Source organism: Theropithecus gelada, chromosome 4 (assembly GCF_003255815.1).
Source record: "Theropithecus gelada isolate Dixy chromosome 4, Tgel_1.0, whole genome shotgun sequence".
Classification (NCBI taxonomy): Eukaryota; Metazoa; Chordata; class Mammalia; order Primates; family Cercopithecidae; genus Theropithecus; species Theropithecus gelada.
The window spans coordinates 14054332-14072170 of NC_037671.1; the positions used below are offsets into that span (position 1 = coordinate 14054332).

A 17839-nucleotide genomic window follows, 5' to 3' on the forward strand; every position below is an offset into this window, starting at 1 on the left:
CCAGCACTTTGGGAGCCTGAGGTGGGTGGATCACCTGAGGTTAGGAGTTTGAGACCAGCCTGGCCAACATGATGAAACCTCATCTCTACTAAAAATACAAAAAATTAGCTGGGCTTGGGGGTGGGTGCCAGTAATCTCAGCTACTTGGGAGACTGAGGCAGGAGAGTCATTTTGAACTCAGGAGGCGGAGGTTGCAGTGAGCTGAGATTGCGCCATTACACTCCAGCCTGGGTAATAAGAGCGAAACTCCATCTCGGGGAGGCGGGGGGGGGCGGCGGGGGGAAGAAAGAAATTCTCTTCTTTTTCTAGTTTGCCGAGAATTTTTTTTATTGTTATAAATGGATGTTAAATTTGCTCAAATGCCTTGATTGTGGTCTAGTAAGATAATCATACACTTTTTTCTTATTTAGTTTGTGGATTTGGTAAATTTCATTCATTAAATTTTCCTCTAAGCATTGTTTTGCCACATTTCACACATTTTGACATGTTTTTGTTTCATTTTTATTCAATTCAGGATATTTTCTATTTTCTCTGTGATTTCCTCTTTGACCCATGTGTTATTTAGAAGTGTTTCTTTTCATTTCTAAGGATTTGGAGGTTTCCCAGATATCTCTTTGTACAGTAAAATATTGTGTGTCTGTATTAAAAATGAAAGAAAGGACATTACTTGAGATGCTACAGACACTTAAAGGATAATAAGGGAATATGATGAACAAATTTATGCCAACAAATTTGACAATAAAATGGACAAACTATTTGAAAGACACAAATTACTAAAGCTCACTCAAAAAGAAATAAATGACCTGAATGGCTCTATGTCTATTAAAGAAGTTGAATTCATATTTTACAATTTTCTAAGAAAGAAACTTCTGGCTCATATGATTTCAAATATATGTACTGCTAAATATTTTTTTAAAGAAGAAATAACATGAATTCTACATAAACTCCTCCAGAAAACAAGAGGAAGGAGGACTGTCCAACTCATTACTGAGGCCAGCTTTATCTCGATACCAAAATTAGACAAAGACATTATCAGAAAACAACAGAACAATGTTCTGTGTGTGCTTGAAAAGAATGTGTATTCTGCTGTTGTTGGGTGGAATGTTGGTTTCAGCCAGTGTCAGCTAAGTCATGCTTGTTTGTGATATTTGGTCTTCTATATACTTAAGCTGCCTTCATCTTTAATCTCAGTCTACCTTCAAATAGTGTTGCTTTTCATATGGCATAAGAAATTTACCACAGTATATTCCCAATTCTCCAGTTCTACCTTTTGTGCTATTGTTGGCATGCATTTTACTTTTTATGTGCCATAATACTATATAATTCATTACTCTTATTTTTGCTTCAGATAATCAATTATCTTTAGAACAACTTAAAACATTTTTTAAAAAGATTTTACTTTCAGCTTAGCCATTTCTAGAGATCTGCATTTCTTTGTGCAGATCCAACTCTCTGCCTAGCATCATATTCCTCAGTAGAATTTCCCTGACTATTTTTTGTAGCACAGGTCTCAGGTAATGAATTCTCTGGGTTTTTTTTTTTTTTTTTTTTTTTATGGCTCATGTTTACATGAGATTTCAAGTATTTTATCTGAGATAAATAAATCTCTGGAGATGAATGCCATTAATTCCCTTTCTCCCTGCAAGCACATCAAGAGGTAAAGTCTGCTTTCATTCTCCTTAAACTTGGGCTGATCTTGTGACTTGCTGTGACCATTGATTGTGGTAGAAGTAACTACATGCAAGTTAAGTTCTGAGTCTAGCCTTTAAGAGTCCTAGCAGCTTCTGCTTTTTCTTGAGGAGGCCAGCCACCTTAATGTAAAGAAGCTCAAACATACTACTGAGTTGTAAGATACACTACGGAGAGAAACGCTACATGAAGGAACACCAGATGCCAGACGTGAAGGAAACCTTCTTGGACCTTCCATCCCAGTCCAGCTACCCTCTAAATTCAGTTGCAGAAATGACCTTAGCTGATTTCACACAAAGCAGAAGAACCACTCAGCTGATTGCTGCCCAGATTCCCGATCCTATTAACATAGTGGTAAGAAAAGCCAGACAAATGTTTAGTGCAGTTAAAAAATATTGTTTATATTGTTAATGAACAAGGAACCCCCTTGGCCTGCACCCAAGTTGAACTACTCCCCCATCTTTCAATAGGACTTTGGGTAAGAGTGAGAAACTTGGAATTACACGGGGCTAGCTCTTGTACTCACTGGTAAATCAAGATTCTTAGGTCTCTGGCCAGGCACAGTGGCTCACACCTATAATCCCAACGCTTTGGGAGGTCAAGGCAGGCCGATCACTTGAGGTCAGGAGTTTGAGACCAGCTTGACCAGCATGGTGAAATGCCATCTCTACTAAACATACAAAAATTAGCCAGGCATGGTGGTGTGTGCCTGTAATCCCAGCCTCTTGGCAGGCTGAGACAGGAGAATTAAATCCAGGAGAAAGAAGTTGCAGTGAGCCAGGACTGTGCCTTTGCACTCTAACCTGGGCAACAGCATGGAGACCCTGGCAAAAAAAAAAGGAGTGGGCGCTGGGTGTGGTGGCTCACACCTGTAATCCCAGCACTTTGGAAGGCCAAGGTGGGTGGATTACCTGAGGTCAGGAGTTTAAGACCAACCTGGCCAACGTGGTGAAACCCCTCTACTAAAAATACAAAAATTAGCTGGGCATGGTGGCCTATGCCTATATCCCAGTTACTTGGGAGGCTGAGGTGGGAAAATTGATTGAACCTGGGAGATGGAGGTTACAGTGAGCTGAGATCGCACCATTGCACTCCAGCCTGGGCAACAGACCGAGATTCTGTCTCTTAAAAAAAAAAAAAAAAAAGAGAGATTAATAAGTCTCCACTAGCTGATGGTATGGACTAGCAATAATAATTTTTCTATGTACATTCAACTAGCAGAGTTTCATGAAATATAACGTACAATTTCTCTTCAGGTAATCTTACCAAGACTTCAGATATTCAGGATCTAGTAGCATTTTTTATTCAGAGAAAACAAAATCTTTCCTTCTTCCTTTTTTTTCTTTTTTAAATATTTGTTCTTCATTCAAATTTCAAACTGTATTGTAGATTGTGGCAAAAGAGAGTAAATGCTGCTTCATCCTCAGTGGAAACTAAATCACTACTCTTTGGCTGCAAGCCTTTAGCTGGTGATGCACACAGATGGCCCCGGCATTGTTTCTGGGATTAGCAAAATGAGACTCCCTTGTGAGATGGAATCAGAAGTCTGCCAGTCAGCCTTAGGAGAAAACAAAACTGGCTGAGATAATGTGTTCATTAAGGTGGCTATCCAGGAATTTTCAATGTTTTTATTTGCTTCCTCTAGCTTTTTCTCAAAGAATGTTTCAAGAGAAAGCTGTTTATCAACCTGAGGAAGCATGGCTCAGTCACCCGCACTTGTTTTGTAGAATGATATGTTTTCCCTCAAGCTAGTAACTGAGATAGAGTAATGAAAAGAAAGATGACTTCCTGAAATACGTACAAAAATAAAATATCTACTATCAGGCAATCTTTATTAAGGATGTTTAAAATGTAATTATTGTACTTCAGGTGGAATAAGTAAAGTCTTTTGCTACTGATATTCATCATTTTTCAGCTACTTATTGTGCCAGTTGCTGCAGTCTTGACTTCAGATTAGCTAAGTGTGTTTCTTCCCTTGTCCTAGGCCAAAGGAGAGTCTTGCTGCCTTGATGGAAGTTACACCACCTCTTTGTCCTGGTTATGTTCTTATCTGGTGACTGGTCATGTGAGGATAGAAAGGCCCAGCTCCCTATGCCGCTTCTGGAGCAGCCCATAGGACGGAATGAGTCCCCCCCATCACTGGCCAGTCCTGCTTCCTCACTCCCTCACAGACATTGATCCCAAGAGCACTCCCGAGTAAACATTATCCATTTCAGAGACTGCTTCCCATAGGCAAATGGACCCACAACAATATAGTCAGGAAGGTATTCCCCCACAATTCACGTGCTGAAATTCTAAACGCCATGGTGATGGTATTAGGAGGGTGGAGCCTTTGGGAGGTGATTAGATAATAAGGGCTCTGCCCTCATGATTGGGATTCATGTCCTTATAAAGAGACCTAATAGAGCTAAGCTCACTCCTTTTGCGGTGTGAGAACTCAGCTAAAAGGTGTCATCTGTGAACTCGGAAATGGGTTCTCACCAGACACAGAATCTGAAGATGCTTGATCTTGGACTTCCCAGTTTCCAGGACTATGAGAAGTAAATTTCTGTTGTTTGCAACCCACTCAATTTGTAGTATTTTGTTATAGCAGCCTGAACTGACTAAGACACCAACTCAACAACTAACTTTGATTTATCTAAACCCCTCCCCCCAGTTATTTCCTGTATTATTTAAAAATAGGCAATACTATATTTCCTATATTATTCCAAAGCAAATCCCGTATGCCATATTTTTATCTGTAAACATATCAGGGTGTGCTGCATCTTTCAAAAGTAAGGACTCCTCCTTTTAAAAGCCATAACTGCAATACCATTATTACACCTTTAGAAGTTAACAGTAATTCCCAATAACATCAGATAAAGTCAGTGTTTACTTAGTTTGAAATAGGATCTATATAAGGGCCTATAATTGTAATTGATTGATATGTCTCTTAATTTTCTTTTGATCTGTAACTTCTTTTTTTCTCATCAGATAGTTTTTAATACATATAATTTTCAACTTTTGTGATTACTGTGCTTGGATATACAGTCCCTTTTTGTATGGACCGTAAGCTCAGTCTCAAGAGTTTATGGTAGTACTTGTGACACTAGTAGTAGCTGCCTTTTGAGGACTTTTTATAAACCAGGCACTCATAGTGCTTTGCGTATATTATCTCAGTTAATCTGTGTAACAACCCTCAGCCCCATTTTACAGATAGAAAAACTCTCCCATCTGAGACTTCAGAGGTGAAGTAATAAGAAACAGAGCTGAACCACGTCATTCTGACTCCAGAGTTCACATTCTCAACCTCTAGGCTATGCTGCCTGAGTAAACGTATTAGAAGTTAATGCCATGCTGAGTGAGTGCTATGTTATTCTCAGTACTTTTATGGGTGTTTGAAATTTTTCTTAGGTTAACGAAAAAAAAATTGAATGCTGTCATAAAATGGCCATGTAGTCAATCTAAATCAACAAACCATCTGTGTACATGGAACTGGGTAGGAGCTAAGCAAAATCCACAGATAAATGATATTTGATCTCTGCCCTCCAGATGCTCAGAGGCCAAAGGCTAGTGGCGGGAGACAAACAGATACAAAAGCAGACTGAATAAAAAGTGGGCTGTCGGGAGTCTGTAGTAGAGCTGTAGACAGAAAGTGATGGAGGCAGAAAGGGCTTTCTGATTTGGGGGGTTAGGGAAGGCATTTTGGAGAATGTGGGATCTGCAAGGCCCTTGAATGATGAGAAGGATATTAGCAAAGTGTAGGCAGATGAGGATTGAAGATGATGAGTATTAAAGTGTGATACCACATTCTAATGAAGTTCCTTTGGGGCTTCTCTTTCTCCCAGTTGACTGTGTGGAAATGCACAAAGCATTCGTTAAAGTTTTCTCCCCAACTCAGCAACTTACGACATAGGCAGATAGGACCTAAACTCTGACCCTGTCTTCACTGACTTTCCAGACAGGATCCAGGTTGGGGTGCTGATGTTAAGGTCATGTTGTCCTCCTGTTATCTGTTTAGGTCAGGCAACTTGCCAGGTCTACCTTGGCAGGAAAGCTTCGGTTCCCAAGATAACCTGTTTTGTGCCTCTCTGATTACAACCTGACTGCAGTCCTGCATTGTTCTCGGTGAGCAGTGAGCAGCTATCACTGCACGAGGTGGCCAAACTCTGTGCTTAGTGGCAGATCTATCTGAGATTCCTTTTGGGTGCGCTAAGAAACAGAGCTCTCCTTTCTAGTACTTGGAGGGACTACTTGCTTCATTTTACATCTTTATTAGACATACCTACTTCTCTGGCTTCACGAGGCTAAGCAAAAAGGATGTGCTAAGCAGCAAAGTTTTCATTTCTGTTTTGTCACCTGTCAGCAGCAGAAGCTCAGGCTCTGGCTGCCTGACCTTATCCCAAGCCTAGTGTCTCCTTTCCTGCCTCCTCGCACATCTTGCAGTTATGTTCGCAGGAAAGTCAAGTAGGTTTAACGTGAATCAAAGACAAACCTAAGTAGAGGAGTAAATCGACTACCCACTGCTCCTCTCCAAACCGTATGTAGTAATGAATTCAAAAGCAAAATATTTTCATTATCCATGCTAGCAATTCTTGTCACTAAGGACGAAAGTTGAGTTAATAATAAGCCTACAGGCCCTTACTTCGAAGATATAAGGATAACGTATAAATCAATGTTGCTATATTATTTCTAATGAAATATTTTTTTAATTTTTACACTTGTATGTTTTATTTTCTTCTTATCACATTTATAACATGTAATAGATCTTAGTGCTGTCCATTAAATACTCCAAGATTCACAATAGTAGTACATTTCCTGAACTCTAGAAGTTAGGTGTGGGCATGTGATTTGCTGTATAGTTAAGACAGTGTGGGTGAAGGAAATGGATGCCACCTCCAGACAAACTTTGGGAGCCAATGCATGATTGCCTGTGCTTTGCTTTCCCTTTGCCACAGTGACTGGTGACTTTCTGGGTGACGGCTGCTTCTTCGGTCTGATTCACCCGGTAGATCCCTCAGCCAACTCTGTGATAGATACGCAGCACGAGGTGGATATCAACCCTGGATGTTTTAAGTGACTGAAACTTTGAGGTGGAATGTTATTGCAGCATTACTTAGCCTCATTTGACTGAAATATAGGCTTTTTAAAAGGCTTCTGAGGGGCTGGGCGCGGTGGCTCACGCCTGTAATCCCAACACTTTGGGAGGCTGAGGCAGGTAGATTATGAGGTCAGGAGATTGAGACCATCCTGGCTAGCACAGTGAAACCCCATCTCTATTAAAAATACAAAAAATTAGCCGGGTGTGGTGGTGGGCGCCTGTAGTCCCAGCTACTCAGGAGGCTGAGGCAGGAGAATGGTGTGAACCTGGGAGGCGGAGCTTGCAGTGAGCCGAGATCGCGCCACTGCACTCCAGCCTGGGCGACAGCGAGACTGTCTCCAGAAAAAAAAAAAAAAAAGGCTTCTGAGGATTAAAATGAGCCTCTAGATAACCTTTAAGATAACTTCAGAAAAGATTTTGGCTTGGTGAGTGTGATAAAACACTCACCAAGTGAGTGATTTATTGGAGGGACTAATGATAATTTTGCCCATCTTTCTAAAAAGGCTTATTTTCCAGTCCTTTGATGACTTACATTATATAGCATAATATGTAAATATTATGTATATAACATATAATATAGCCCCTTATAACAAGTTTTTTCCCCAACAAACATTAACTAAAAGTTTTGCAAAGTATCATAGCAAGCTAACATGGAGGAAATTGCTCTTGTATTTAAAATTTAATATTAAAAATTTCACATTTGTAAAACTTTGGTTCTAAGACCTCCCATGCTCATAATCTACAAGACTGGCCCTTTTTGGTTAGATTTGCTGCAAGAACCTGACAATAAAGACTGAGTTGACAAATCTGTTGAATAAATTTATGCTAGGCTTCACGATGTCAAATTTATATTTTTAGCACCCTCTGCTGGAGAAACTATACACACTTCTGATAAATACGGGTGATTTATGCCAATGTGATCATTCTGACTTGTGTCTTAAATACAGGATTTGGAGAATGTTATTTAAAATCTGTACTAAAAGAAGCCTCTCCTTGAAGCTTTTAAGGCCTTTTAAGGCCAACTGGCCTTCTCACTCTATCCATGCACCAGTGGTATTTGTCTCCTGCAGATCCCCTCGAAAGACATACACATGTTCACATAGTTATTAATGTGTGTATAATTTACACATGGAAAAAGTAGAAATGTGCTTAATGAAAATGAGAAATTTGTAGGCTGGGTGTGGTGGTTCACACCTGTAATCCCAGCACTTTGGGAGGCCAAAGCGGGCGGATCATGAGGTCAGGAGATCGATACCATCCTGGCTAACACGGTGAAACCCTGTCTCTACTAAAAATACAAAAATTAGCCAGGTGCGGTGGCGGGCGCCTGTAGTCCCAGCTACGCAGGAGGCTGAGGCAGGAGGATGGCGTGAACCCAGGAGGCGGAGCTTGCAGCGAGCTGAGATTGTGCCACTGCACTCCAGCCTGGGCGACAGAGCAAGACTCCTGTCTCTTTAAAAAAAAAAAAAAAGGAAATTAGAAATTTGTAATATTATGCCTTTCTTCAAAACAGCCTCCCCACCATATATTCTTGTGGGCAAGCACACTTACAGCCTCCAGTCTCTCTAAAGTATCTTCTGATTCATCTGCCAAATCTCAGTCCACATTATGTCATTCCTACTCATTCATTCAGCAAACCATGTGACAAAGTGTTAAGTGGTGGAAATCCCATTTTAAGCTAAACCCATTATCTCCTATCTTAGTCTGTTTTATGCTCGTATAGCTGAATACCACAGTTTGGGTCATTTATAAGGAAAAGAAATGTATTTTTTATGGCTCTGGAGGCTAGGGAGTTTAAGGTCGAGGGGCTGATCATCTAAGAAGGGCTTTCTTGCTGTGTCACCCACAGTGGAAGCTGGAAGGGTAAGAGACCATGAGAGAGCAGAGGAAAGGGGGTCGAGCTCATTTTATCAGGAACTCACTCCTAACCCACTCCCAAGGGAATGGCATTAATCTATTTATGAGGGCAGAGCCTCTATCACCTCTTACAGGTCCCACCTCTTAATGCTGTTACAGTGGCAATTAAATTTCAGTGTGACTTTTGGAGGAGACATCCAAACCATACAATATCTCTGTCTTTAGGGAGTTTATGGTCTTATTGGAGAACAGACTTTCACCAAATGAAGAGGTTAGTAAGTATTTAATTATGAACTGTAGGCAGGGCATGGTGGCTCACGCTCTGTAATCCCAGCACTTTGGGAGGCTGGGAGGCAGGTGTGGATCACTTGAGGTCAGGAGTTTGAGACCAACATGAGCAACACGGTGAAAACCGTCTCTTCTAAAAATACAAAAATTAGCTGAGCATGATGGCATGTACCTGTAATTCCAGCTACTCTGGAGGCTGAGGGACAAGAATTGCTTGAACCCGGGAGCCGGAGGTTGCAGTGAGCCGAGATTATGCCACTGCACTCCAGCTTGGGCAAAAGAGGGAGACCCTGTCAGAAAAAAGATAAAATAAAATAAAAATATAAATAGTTATGAACTGTGATAAGTATTTTGAAAGGGTACTCTATGTGACTATCTTAATTATATGACCATGTTAACCTAATTTAGCCGACTAAGTTAGAAAGCAGTATTTGGGCTGAGATGACCTGAACTCGGTGGACAGTGCTAACCAGCTGAAGAGAGGGGTGGGCTGGTGGAGGAGAAACATTGCGCACACGGAAAGCAGCAGGTGCACCACTCTGCATCCAGAAAGGATGAGTGAAAGACAAACAAGATTCCATAGTAAGGAGATCGGGGGAGTGTTGCTCTTTTACTTTAGAACAGTGGGAGCTGGTAAAAAGAGGCCAATGGAAGCAGGGTAGATGGGATAGGCAGTACACTCTCAGCTCTGCATTTCAAAACAAAATTGCTCTTGCTGTGTTTGGGAGAAGAAATAATTGGTTGGATATAATAAGATTGGATTCCCTTTACTCTAGAATTAAACCTAGTGCCCAAGCATGATATGTAAGTTTCTCTAAGTGGGCTCTGTCTGTTTTTTCAATTTCATTCTTACACGCTCTGTGATACTGATTGTTTCCTGAGAATATGTATCATGCTCACTTGAAAGGCCTTTTCTTTTTCCCACTTCTCCTTTCTCCATCTATGGAAATGCCATTTATTTGTTTCATTTATTATTATTATTTTTTTTGATACAGAGTCTTACTCTGTTGCCCAGACGAGTGCAGTGGCATGGTCTCAGTTCACTGCAACCTCCACCTCCCAGGCTCACGCGATTCTCCTGCCTCAGCCTCCTAAGTAGCTGGGATTACAGGCACTCGCCACCATTCCCGGCTAATTTTTGTATTTTTATTAGAGATAGGGTTTCACCATGTTGGCCAGGCTGGTCTCGAACTCCTGACCTCAGGTGATCCGCCAGCCTCGGCCTCCCAAAGTGCTGGGATTACAGGCATGAGCCGCTGCACCCAGCCGGAAATGCCATTTATTCTTAAAATACCAATGCAAGACCACATCCTTTGGGAAGCTTTCTCTTTTTTCATCCCCACTCAACATGAATTCTGCTTCTACTTCCTCTACACTTCCATAACATAGCATCTGCATTTCTACATAAGACATCTCACACTTCTCTGCACCATGAGATTGTAAAAAATATAAAAGGGATAATAGCTTCTTTCCTTCCTCCAGCCTCCCCCGACCCCCGGTATTTCCTAGATCATTGCTTTGAACTCAATAGGGCACTTTGAAATGAAATTCATCATTACATTTCATTATACTATAAATTTCATTAGATCTCTCATAGATCCACATTAGTAAGGTTACATTCGTACATGCAAATACATGTAGAGGCACACTTCTAAGAGCAGAATGGGCAGGAAGTTAATGCTTTGCTTGGGTTGAGAGAGAACACCCTAGAAAGTAGACAGAGAAAGGGAAGGGAGGTGGGAAGGAATAGGGAGGTGAGTTGGAGTGGGTAGGCAAATAGGTGAAAAGTGTGAGTAGTAAGTGAGGTGGCCAGAGGATGGCCATATAAATAACCATGCTGACACGGTTTGGCTGTGTTCCCACCCAAATCTCATCTTGAGTTGTAGCTTCCGCAACTCCCACGTGTTGTGGGAAGGACCTGGTGGGAGGTAATTGAATCATGGGGGTGGGTCTTTCCCATACTATTCTCATGCTAGTGAGTAAGTCTCACAAGATCTGAGGGTTTTTTTGTTTAGTTTTGTTTTTGAGATGGAGCTTGGCTCTTGTTGCCCAAGCTGGAGTACAGTGGCGTGATCTCGGCTCACTGCAACCTCTACCTTCCAGGTTCAAGCAATTCTCCTGCCTTAGCCTCCTGAGTAGCTGGGATTACAGGCGCATGCCACCATGCCTGGCTAGTTTTTTGTATTTTTAGTAGAAATAGGGTTTCACCATGTTGGTCAGGCTGGTCTCGAACTCCTGACCTCAGATGATTCTCGCGCCTCAGCCTCCCAAAGTGCTGGGATTACAAGCGTGAGCCACCATGCCCAGCCAAGATCTGATGGTCTTATAAAGGGGAGTTTCCCTGCACAAGCCCTCTTCCTTGTCTGCCACCATGTGAGATGAGCCTTTCACCTTCCACCATGATTGTGAGGCCTCCCCAGCCACATGGAACTGTGAGTCCATTAAACCTCTTTCTTTTGTGAATTGCCCAGTCTCAGGTATGTCTTTATCAGCTGCATGAAAACAAACTAACATACATGTTGATCTAAAGTTGAAGGCTTGCTTCAGACAACTTCTGTTTTTCTCACACATTTACACTAAGGGCTGGAAAAACAGATGTGAAATAGTCATGAGCAAATAAACTACTTGGTGTGTGTGTGTATACATATGTGTATGTCTACATATAGAGAGATAGCTACACCCATATGTATATCTCTGAAAATGTAAGACAAGATATAATGTGTACTTACTATTCTCTTTTGCCATTTTCTAGTTTGGGGGAAAGTTCTATTAAATCTAAGTTGATGAACATTATTCCCCCTGCTAATACCACAAGTCCTGACTTGTAAGGAGGACAAAGCTGAGGTCAGTGCATAAGTATGAGCTGCGGATCTTGTGAAAACACAGATTCTGATTGAGTAGGCATGGAGTGCAACCTGAGTTTCTGCTTCAGGTGATGCTGATTCTGCTAGTCTGTGGCCCACATTTTGAATAGCAAGGGACTGGATGGTTTCTGATAATCCTTTCTAATTCTGTTGCAGTTGTTTTGCTTGAAAAACTTTCTACCTTTTGGAAGTATTCACTTATAAATCACTTATAGTTTAATCTGTATAGTTTCAGGTGATAACAAAATAGAACATTTCAAGGCAATGAATTAAAAAGGTAAGTAACAATACTAAATATAACCCAGGATTTTCTCTAAGGCAATAAACATTTTCAAATAAGTGACAAGTGTGAGGCTTGAATTTTTAAGGATGCACTTAAAATCCAGTGGACAAGCCATTGTTGAGTGAAGATTCAGGCCTCATCTCTCTTATTGGAAGGTGAATGTGAGCTAGATCAGTAGATATCAAAGTTTTTGTTTGTGACCCACAGTGAGAAACATATTTTAGGTTATGATCTTGCACATAAGTAACAGTCTCACGAATAAAACAATATTAATATGTACTCTGATAACATTCATTCTATAGCAATCCTTTTTTTTTTTTTTTTTTTTGACACGGAGTTTCACTTTTATTGCCCAGGCTGGAGTGCAATGGTGCAATCTCAGCTCACTGCAACCTCTGCCTCCCAGGTTCAAGCAATTCTCCTGCCTCATTTCTCTAAGTAGCTGGGATTACAGGCATGCGCCACTATGCCTGGCTTAATTTGTATTTTTAGTAGAGATGGGGTTTCTCCATGTTGGTCAGGCTGGTCTCGAACTTCTGATCTCAGATGATTTGCCCGCCTCGGCCTCCCTCTCAAAGTCCTGGGATTACAGGCGTGAGCTACCGCACCTAGTCTGCAATCTATTTTTTAAAATGCTTTTCACAAGCACATAGTGGCCTGCAACTCGCAAAATTGGAACTGGATGACATTTTCAGCCTCCATCTTTAAAAAAAAAAAAAAAATCACTATTCATTGGCAAAATGTGATAAAATTGTATTGCATTTAGGTTCCTAAAGCATTCATTTGTCTTTTCTTTTTTTTTTTTTTTTTTTTTCGGAGATGGAGTCTTGCTCTGTTGCCCAGGCTGGGGTGCATTGGCACGATCTCGGCTCACTGTAAGCTCCGCCTCCTGGGTTCAAGCAATTCTCCTGCCTCAGCCTCCCAAGTAGCTGGGACCACAGGTGCATGATGCCATGCCAGGCTAATTTTTTGTATTTTAGTAGAGATGGGGTTTCACCGTGTTGCCCAGGTTGGTCTCAAACTCCTGAGCTCAGGGAAACCACCCACCTCAGCCTCTCAAAATGCTAGGAATACAGGCGTTTCTATTGTGTGAAATGGAATATTGGAAAGTGGGATTCCGGGGTAGGCTGGATGGCAGAAAAGACCTGCTTGCTATGTCTTCCAGGAGCACTTTTTATTATAGCTACCACTTATATTCCCCCTAATCTACAATATAACTACATGTTTGACTTCTGGAATTTTATAAAGGCAAGCTGGAGTATTTTTCCCTCAAAACTACTTAACCCTCACTTAAGCAGGCAGTAGAGCAGCGTGGTTAAGAGCATGAACTGATGGCAGGCTGTCTGGTCAGCATCTTGGCCATCCCACGTACTAGCTGTATAATTTTAGTCTACTTACTTAACCTTACGTGCCTCACTTTCCTCATCTGTGAAATGGGAACAGTAATACTAGTTGAGTATCCCTTTTCCAAAATGCTTGGGACCGGAAGTATTTAGAATTTCAGATTTTTTTTTTTTTAATTTTGGAATATTTGCATAAACATAATGAGATATCTTGGGGATGGGACCCAGGTCTAAACATAAAATTATGTTTCATGTATACCTCGTACACATAGCTTGAAGGTCATTTTATACAACATTTTAAATAATTTCGTACATTAAACAAAGTTTGTGTACACAAGGTCAAGGGTGAAATTTTCTACTTGTGGTGTTGTATCAGTGCTCAAAACTTTTGGGTTTTTGAATTAGGGATGGTCAGCCTATAGTTCCTACCTAATAGAATTGAGGTGAAGATTGAATGAGTTAACATCGTAGACAAGCACAACAGGAATGTTATTAGCTACTGTTAGCTAGGCTTAAATTACAATGTAAAGTTTGAGCCTAACTCCAATTTCATGACAAAGTAGAAGAGTAGCAATATAATACGTATTACTTATTAATATAATAATAAGTACTTCTAAACCAGTGTCTTGATATTGAGCTATAGTAAATATTAAGTCCAATAAAAGTGCTTTTGGTAATCCCAAATGCAATTTCCCCTCAGTCCTGATTCAAACAGGCCTGCAATAACTTAGTTATCCAACTGATTAGCATTCTAAAACCATACTGAGGGAAAAAAATTCTACCAGAAATTTACATCTTGTACTAGAAAATGAAGATCCAGTAATGTCACATTTCTGTGGGAATGTAACAGTCAGGGCTTTTGTGGTTTAAATGGAAGGATGCAGGCTCCATTCTGTGTAACACCAAGGAAAGTATGACATGTTTGAGAAATTTGTATATTTTTGCATAACGGTCTTCCTTTCTTTGTTGTTACTCATTTTTGGGGTGGAGGGAGGTCAGTGGAAAGTGCTTATGGAAGTTTAGAAAAAGATAGATTCAGCTGCTAAAGGAAGGAAATACGGTATCCATTTTTTCAAATGTTCTACCTATTAAATTGTGAAAATAATAGTATAGATACCCTTTCAAAGTTCTAAATTGGTTAACTTTCCCCCAAAACACTAACAAGTGAACCTAAACAGCTACAATCTAAACTTTTATAAATATGGTCTAGAACTAAATATTCTACCTGTCATGGGAGTGATTACACCACAGAAGGAAGTGACAATCAGTCATACTTGCCTTCTTGCTTATGACATGTCGTTGCTGTCTGTGTAGGTAAAAATCTATTACTATAGCTAGTCATCTAAATTGCCATAGGGAACTGGTGTGTGTTCAGTGCCTAACTGCAGCTTAACCACTTCTAAAACTTGAACCGTAAAGGCTTCATATGCATGTGGATTTTCATAACGTCAGAATGGGAGTAAGGCACAGAGTATTTAAAATAAAGGTATTTTTCCAAATAAGGTCTAAAAGGAAAACATGAACTCCCTCCTCTCCCTGGTTCCCTACTCCTGTTAGTCATAAAGCTTGCCCAAACGCATCCTCTCTTTCCCACCCCTCCGCCCTCCCTGTGTCCTTGCCCAGGACTTCGTTAGCCCACATTTGCATCTCTACAGCCTCCTGCAGGCTGCCTTGAGATCTGAGGCCTTTCCAGCATATCCTTAATACTACTGCTAGACCTAATCTGTTAAAAACATTACTTTGGGCTTGTCATCTTCTCTCTTTATACTCTCATCACTTCCTTGCTTTAACTTTCCCAAGCTTGCAGATGGCCACTTGAGTCCTGGCAGCTCTCCTGATTGCCCCTCATGCATACATACACTGGAACCTTCCCACTGAACTCCTGTATCCAGATGTTCCACCATCACGCTCCAAATCCTGCATGGCAAATGCCATCTTGCTCCTCTCCCCAAGTCAAAGATTTCAGGGCACTGACTTTCATTCAGTCACTCGAGCTAGCAATCTAGAAGTTATCTTTGGCTCTTCCCATGTCCTCAGCAGCACAGACAGTTCATAAGTTCTGGCCCCACTGGGTTGTGCCCATCTGCCTTCCTTACATTCAATTCTTGTGGCTTTTTGCCCACATGAGTAGACTTTGCAATTTAATGCTGTATTTTAAGGGCATAGAAAATATGAGAAAGTATATGTATTTATGTTAAAAGGTAAGAAATTAAGCTTTCTTAATATTTGCTATAAGGATAGACACTGGGTCCTCAATTTGTCTCTTACGTTCGATGATCATGTGTCAAATAGAATACTAGGAAGGATCCTGAGGGCATGGTAGGAGTTCCACTGTCAGTGTATCACTCTGTATTGCTGTTTCCTTGCTATGAGTTGTTTTCAATGGGCCTGATTTTGTAAAAGCAAGATTTTAAAATAACAGGCCATGGCCTGGCGCAGTGGCTCACACCTGTAATCCCAGCACTTTGGAAGGCTGAGATGGGCGGATCACGAGGTCAGGAGATCGAGACCATCCTGGCTAACATGGTGAAACCCCGTCTCTACTAAAACTAACTAAATAAATAAATAGCCGGGCATGGTGGCGGGTGCCTGTAGTCCCAGCTACTCCAGAGGCTGAGGCAGGAGAATGGCATGAACCCAGGAGGCGGAGCTTGCAGTGAGTTGAGATTCCGCCACTGCACTCCAGCCTGGGCAACAGTGGGAGACTCCATCTCAAAAAATAATAATAATAAAATAATAATAATAAACAAATAAATACAATAAATTAACAGGCCATCACTAAAATGGCCAGGCAAACCTTTTCTTACCACCAAGAGTTTTCTGACTTTTTTCTTGGCAAAGTACTTCAAGATAAGTTACACATATTTTTTATTTCTTTTAGATGAAAGTGTCATAAGTTAGATTCCTGGGAAGAAAATTCTGAGACACATTCTGCTGGATGATTATTAGGGCTCATCCTTGGTTTCAACACCCATAGAAGGAAGGAGGAAGAAGGAATCGAACAGAGGAGAGACAGAAGTCGAGATGCATTTCAGGCCGGGACTCTTGACTGAACCCACGGGAGCTTTGGAGCTAGAATGGCCCTTCAGAGTTGTCCTGAGTTGGGCTGAGATGGCCAGTTCTTTATATTCCTGCATGGGATAGTCACTGGATGTCCACCCCAGGAAGCAGTGTGGCCAAGACAGTCCCTGAAATGCCTGCCAGCACTCCCTATACCTGGAGCAACGAGTCCAACATCACAGGGGGATATACTGGGTGATGGATCACAGCATTCATCCCAGAAGATGAGGATACAGAATTGGCTGACTGCTACATTCTAAATGTCAATGTTCCCCAAAATTCATATGTTGAAACTTAATTCCCCAATGTGATGGCATTAGGAAAGGGGGCCTTTGGGACGGGCTATAGGTCATGAGTGGGATTAGTGTCCAGAGAGCTGCCTTGCCCTTCCACCATGTGAGGACATAGTGAGAAGGTGCCATCTATGAACGAGGAAGTGAGCACTTACTACCAGACACCCACTCTTCGGGCAACTTAATCTTGAATTTCCCAGCATCCAGAACTCTGAGAAATCAATTTCTGTTGATTATAAGCTACCCAGTCCATAGCATTTTGTTAAAGCAGTTGAAACTAAACTAAGACAGTGACGTTTTCTGCAACAAAAAGATAGAGTGAGTCTCTATAGCATACCATGTAACAGATGTTTTTGGAAAAATAACCTCATTTCATATGTTTCCTCAAGCTAAAAAGAATATCGTAGCAACAAATGAGAAAATAGTTGGTTTAGAAATATTGCACCCTATGGAGAGAGTATTTTGGATTTGGTTTTTTGGTTTTGTTTTTAACTTTTGTTTTAGGTTTGGGGACACATATGCAGGCTGGTTATATAGGTAAACTCATGTCACAGGGATTTGTTGTACAGATAATTTCATCACCCAGGTACTAAGCCTAGTACCCAATAGTTGCTCTTTTTCCTCCTCTCCCTCCTCCCACCCTCCACCCTCAAATAGGCCCCAGTTTGTGGTGTTCCCTTCATTATGTTCATGAAGTTGAGAGAGTGTTTTGAAAAAGAATGTTGGAAAGCATTTCCACTGTTAGATGATTTTAAGTCAAAAAGTTATATAACAGTGTCACCTATCTAGATGCACACAAGCATGGACACAGAATTGTTTCATATGTTTAAAACTTTTCTAGATCCTTTTGTGGTTCATAAGCTTGATGATTGAGTTTTCACGTCCACGTGTGAGATGTGCCTCCCTTGAGCCTTGTTACAACATTGGCACATTCCCTGCCTGATGTGAACAATAAAAATAAAAAATAAAAATTTGCTAAACAGAGTTTCTGTGGATTTCTAACTTATTTATAAAAACAATTAAAATGTAACGTATTCCATTTAGTGTTCAAGAACAACTAAGTAACAGTAAAGATGGAAATT

The 17839-nt window shown here is 40.9% G+C and overlaps 1 long non-coding RNA gene and 1 other non-coding gene across 2 annotated transcripts in view; both read left to right on the forward strand.

The window, feature by feature from the left end:
• Positions 1-17733, forward strand: part of LOC112623808 — a 35267-nt gene extending 17534 nt beyond the window's left edge. The window contains exon 3 of the long non-coding RNA XR_003119206.1: positions 16286-17733. This is a non-coding gene — a long non-coding RNA (uncharacterized LOC112623808). The remainder of the gene's footprint in view (positions 1-16285) is intronic.
• LOC112623995 lies at positions 17599-17702 on the forward strand. The gene has a single exon (XR_003119326.1). It is a non-coding gene; the product is annotated as a small nucleolar RNA U13 (small nucleolar RNA).
• Positions 17734-17839: the final 106 nt, after the last annotated feature.